The sequence below is a fragment of the Haliotis rufescens genome, unplaced genomic scaffold, assembly GCF_023055435.1.
Source record: "Haliotis rufescens isolate VD_foot unplaced genomic scaffold, xgHalRufe1.0.p SCAF_11, whole genome shotgun sequence".
Lineage (NCBI taxonomy): Eukaryota > Metazoa > Mollusca > Gastropoda > Lepetellida > Haliotidae > Haliotis > Haliotis rufescens.
Genome location: NW_025963791.1, coordinates 18,035,200 through 18,041,199, shown reverse-complemented (window position 1 = coordinate 18,041,199; position 6,000 = coordinate 18,035,200).

Genomic DNA, 6,000 nt, shown 5'->3' with positions numbered 1-6,000 from the left:
GTTGAAAACTGAACAAACGAACATTCTGGAATGTCTAATATATGGTTGCGATTGTATGGCAGTGCTTCCCACGTACTGTACAACGCCTACTCCGTTCAAATGTTAATCCCACGGAAGCGAGACAATAATTTTGACGGAATCAGTCGTACGGGACGTAACTGTTGTTCGGAATACCCCGTGTTAACGTTTTCGAGGTTGCATGATGAGACAACACATTCCGACTGCCACTTTCATAATCTGGTAAGCGACGCTTTGATTGGTTGGATGAAAGGTCGTTCTGACGTGACCCGTAATGGGATGCAATTTTTTAGCGGCAGCGAGAACTCAGATCTGATTTTAATGAGCTGCGTGTGATGCGTATTAGATGACGAGACCATCAGTAGCGCACGCGTTGAATGACCTATAACAGTAGAGGTAAAACATGTATGTAATGCAAGTTACACAGTTTTGACACAGTTCAATTTGTATTGCAGATTCAATGGTAGCTGAACGAGAGTGAGATAAAAGCGCATCGGTTTAATGCAGTCAATGGGCATACAGACGCGTGTCGAAAAACTATTCCATTGAAACATGAGCACAATAGTATGCCTTCAAAGGATACTTATTGACAAACTACAGCTGTACGAGAAAATAGGCAATTCAGCGGTAATCGGATTGGCTACTCAAGGCTTCCTTTTCAAAGGGACGTGAAATCCAATAGCGCAGGAACTGACATGCGACAATTTTGATGGAGATTTAATAAGCATTCGGCATGGTGGACACAGCTACTGCCTTTCGGAGTTAACTCGTCTAGAAGTACCTCAATTTGACGCTTGTTTTAGTGAAAAAAATAAACATTTTGAAACAATGATGTAAATATCAATAACAGAGACATGTTGGGAAAACATATACAAATACATTGGCAGATAAGTAGACAGCCGTGAATTGGAAGCTTTTATTTGTGAAGTCAATGATAAAATGAAGTTTCACTAAATGACCACATCATACTTTGCGTTATTCGTAAAATAATCTTAATCGTAATAAAATTCCATAATTTTTTGTAAACGAGACAGAAATTTTCTTAAAATCAGCCGCCTAAGAAAAATGAATGAAAAGATACCCATTCGTATTTTTTTCATCACAAAGTGTCGTCATGAAGAGAATTCACCATCTTACAAACCAAATACACGATTCCTGTGCGAGTCGGTCAATAGAAGCGTACATATAATGTTCGTCCTGACTATGGAGAAGATACTCCTTGAGTGAGTAAGTGGGTTATAAGTTAACGTCGCATCGGCATTATTTCAGTCATATAGCGACAGGTGCTGCATTAACCCAGGCTCGTGAACCCAGGCTCGTATACAGTCTGGGCCTCGACTTTGTGATGACTTGCTGAATGTCCTAAAACAATGTGTTGTTTGAGTGGGGGCTGTGCTGCTGGTGAGGCAGGACTTCCTTACCCTTTTCGCGAACACCTGGTGTCATTTACGTATGATCGTTCTACTCTGTACTTGACGTCAGAATTATTGCAGTCGACTTCATACCATCTCAATCAGTGTTGTGTAATGGTCCGTTACTAGTTTTAATGTCCAGATTCTTCTTAAAGGGTTATACTTTCAAAATAGTGTCTCTGACAGTCAGTTAGCATCGTCCCGAGGCAAAGGAGTTAACTGACTATAAAAGTCCCGCTTCCATTGGACTTTAAAAGTCAGTTAACTCACTTGCCTCGGGAAGATGATAAGTAAATTGTGTGGACACCTTTAACACATAAAATATTCACTGACGCCTAATGTGACGTAAACTTACGTGAAAGCAATGAACACAGTTTAATACTGACGGGACTGTGGTCATTATCGGGGCAACACACGGACATGAATGCACTGTAAGCAGATCCTGACACTAATAAGGAACGTAACTTTACCTGTGTCCACTATGCCATCCATGTTAAAGGAGTCAAACTAGATAAATGTAATATAATAAATTCAATAACTTCGTAATCTCAATATCACTAATCACACCGGTTGTCCTCAAAAACATATGTCCTACCCAACCCGCAGCACCCGAATGACGGCCATCTGTATACTGGCTAAAGAAGTGACTAATGTCTGCAAAGTCAGATAAATATATTTCAAAAGATAATCTGTGCGGCAAAGTTTCAATGCTGAAGCAACTTATCCACTTCAATCCAGTACTACATTACACTATGCCTGTAATACACACGTGCGAAGGGGCGGTCGGGGTAGCCTAGTGGGTAAAGCGTTCGCCCGTCACGCCGAAGACCCGGGTTCGATTCCCGACATGGGTACAATGTGTGAAGCCCATTTCTGGTGTCCCCCGCCATGATATCGCTGGAATGCTAAAAGCGGCGTAAAACCATACTCACTCACCCACCCACCCACTCACCCACTCACTCATCCACTCACACACACGTGTGAATATAGAACGTCAGCGAATAATTAGCCTCAATTATCCGGCGAAACATATTCCATTGTGCGTAAACTGAAAGTCAGTTACAGACAGTGATATAACTTGTTACAATCAGTGTAATGTGTCTCAAACATCAGTGAACCAGCATCTTCACTCGTGAAGCAGGCATTCGTGTTGATCTTATCGATCGCGATCAGCGAGCTAGGAAACGTCACTGAGGATATAAACACCCCATATGTAGCTAGACTAACTAGCGCATTGCAGAGAAATATGGTTACATGTATCTATGTACTATGATAGATCAATGTTCGTGTAACTGTCTTGATATTCCAGTCAGTTTAAGGACACTGTACTCCTTGTGTTCAATGATGTAACTAACCCGCAGCCTACTCTTTCCAACACCCAGTATTATTCCTATGACCTACTTTTTAGGGGATTCCCCGTCAATTCATTGCGGTGTACGTGTTCTGGGCCTTTGATGTTTGTTTTGATGGAAAATTCCCAACATATTTCACGGACAGGAGAAACTCGTAGGGGAAACGCATGTTTATACTTCCAAACGGTTTGATAAAGGTACAGGTGGAATGGAAAAATTAGTGTATAAATATTTGATTATGGGATGGGATCAAGAGTCTCACGATACAGGAAGATGTGGTCACCCATACATGCACCTGGCAATAATAACATATAGACTGGCAGACTGATACAGGTGTGTACATGAATACATGTTTTATTTATTTTTGAACCAAGGCCGCGACTGCAGGGATCTTTTCATTGGAGTAAAACATACATATGAAAAAAACATGCATACATACAAAGCACACATATATATTTATAGTATATAGTATATAGCCCTCGTACAGTATATCTCCGCGTGGTATGTTTCATTTCAACAAGGCATAATGTCTAATAACCATATATGTTTGTGTTATTTTCATTTTGTTGCTAGTGATGTGCAGAACAGGTATTGGTGGAGTCCTAGGAAACATGGCGTTTTCGTAGTATATTATAGAAAGCACATATAAATAGCGTCAAGTCTAATACGAAACGGTAACAGAGAAAAATATTCTTCATTATATGATATTTACCTTAGTGTTGTATTTTGACAGGAACATCGACACTTGGACACCGCTATGTCCTTAATGATTATTAATTATTATTATGCAGAAATATGTTTAGACGTGATATAGCTTGATGAACAATAGCTTCAAGCGGAATTGCTTTACATATCAATTTACATTTTCTTAGAGAAAGCTTTTAAGTAATTATTATTATGAATAACCACACTCCTTATCCGTATAGTAGCATGTAACTAACAAATATTTAAAATGAATAATCATTTAAAGATATAACATTAATGAATAGATATATGTTGTTCTTTAACAAATGTCTGCCACGTGGATAGTAGTTTTTGATATTACAATCTGGTATATAGTTTGTCAATGATAACTGGTTTAAGCGGTTAAATAGTTAATACGTCTTGATAACATATCCTGGTATATAGCCCATAAGCATGTACTGATTGTATATATTATTGCTATTATCATGTTTATGTATCGTGGATTTGCCAGAACCTATGACAAAGAAACGTATCAGCTTTGTATACAACAGCGCGAATGGCTCGATGACTTTAAAAAGACAAGTGAGCATATTCATGTTTACATAGCTGTCACCTTACAATCCAAACAAAGGTTGGCGACTATAATAGAGACACACCAGACTCTAGGTAAGACGGAAGGCAAGATGACAACATCGTGAACCGAAAATGAAATAAAAAAGCAAAATGGTGGCAAAGACTTTGTTTATAATGCTTCTGTGTTTTGTAGAGAGAAATGCCTGTGTCCAAGGTTAGTTTTGTTTGTTTGTTTGTTGTTTAAACGCCGCACTCAGCTCATAATGACAATCACTGGATTGTCTGGTCCAGACTCGAATATTTACAGACCGCCCTCATATAGCTGGAATAATGCTGATTGTGGTGTTAAACAACAAACAAACAAAACTTAATAACATGAATTAGAATTTACTTCAAATGTTCTGGTATGCCCTCGAGACTTCTTCTACAACACTAACTCCGACAGGTGTGAAAACTATGCAGAGCGATGCCACCAGGCATCAATCAGAGTGAGTAAGGTAATTGACCGAGAGCAGGTATTGTAGAATCACCTGTAAATTATGCCGACACTGTAATTAGATACAACGTACTAATGAGAATTATCATAAGAAGGCTGTTTTTTTCTGAACTGTTACCATTTTCATACCAAAAGTGACAATGCATTTACAAGTGGCTTTAGTGTCATAATATTCACTCAATCGCCTGTAAACATCGCACCGCATATAATGAAATAATTATTTCGAGATTTCGTTAGAATGTGAGATATTCAGCTAGACGTTATGCAATGAAAGACGAATCGGGTTTTTTCCCTTTAAAATACGCGCACGTGTACCTGTATATTGCATATCCAGCGTCACTTAATTTCCCAGTGTGATGTATCAACGAGACATAAAATGGGAAGTGAAAAAGAAACAAACTAAACTTTAATTCGTTGAAAAATAACCCCACTGAATTGGTGTACACGCGCATGAATTTGTATGATAAACTGTCAAAACGTTTTGAGATTTTGAGAGATAAGGCCGGGTTCATTATAGATCGTTGCACTATGTAAAAAAGGTGAAATTTGTAAAACTTCTGCAAAGGAAACATCCAACCAAAGGCCCTTTTAAAATAGTAATGTAATGATATAATACAAAGTGTGTTTCACATGATACAATATACTTTGTAAACAATTAGTTAATTCTTTAAAGGGACTGACGAAAACATGGGCGAAATATTTTAATAACGCCAAAAATTAGTTTAATTAAGTTAAAATGAGTTGAATCATGTGTCATGCTTATAATCCTTTAAAGGGGAAGTGTACACACAAAAATCACTTTCTATCTTTTTCTAAACAAAACACAATTTAAGAATAAGTTAGTATCTGTGTTTGAAAATATACACTCATTTTTTTCACAGTGAAAGTAGGAAGCTCACAATAGTGTGAAAATGATATGCCGTTATGAGGCCTTCGTTTTTCGAGCTAAACAGGCCTGAGTTATCCCCCTTAGATTATGACGTAATTGGTGCCAATTCAACTGGGTCCCTGTCTATTCTCAACGCAAAAGATATCAAGTACCAGTTTGTGGTAAAACAACATGGCCTACGACACACTCCGGCGCAGTGGTGACTCAGCATAACACTATGCTGGCTGGCATCTGAGACGCTAGAATCACCCACCTGTACCTACACCACGTGAAGCGGCTCTAACAAAGCATGATGACGTCATAATGTTTATCAATTGGCACCAATGACGTCATATTGTAAGGGGCATAAGCCATGGTGTTTTTGTTATGGAAATAGAACACTTGGTAAATGTGAAAAATATAAATTATTTTAATGCAAAAAATATGTCAATTATTAGTGATATTTTTATATTTTTGTCTATGACACTTCTAGGTTAACACTTTTAATGTGGAAAAAGTACAAGAAAAATAGGTCTATTTCCGTGTGAACTTGCCTTTTAATGTATTAGCGAAACTAAAACTGTTGAGCAAAGGAAA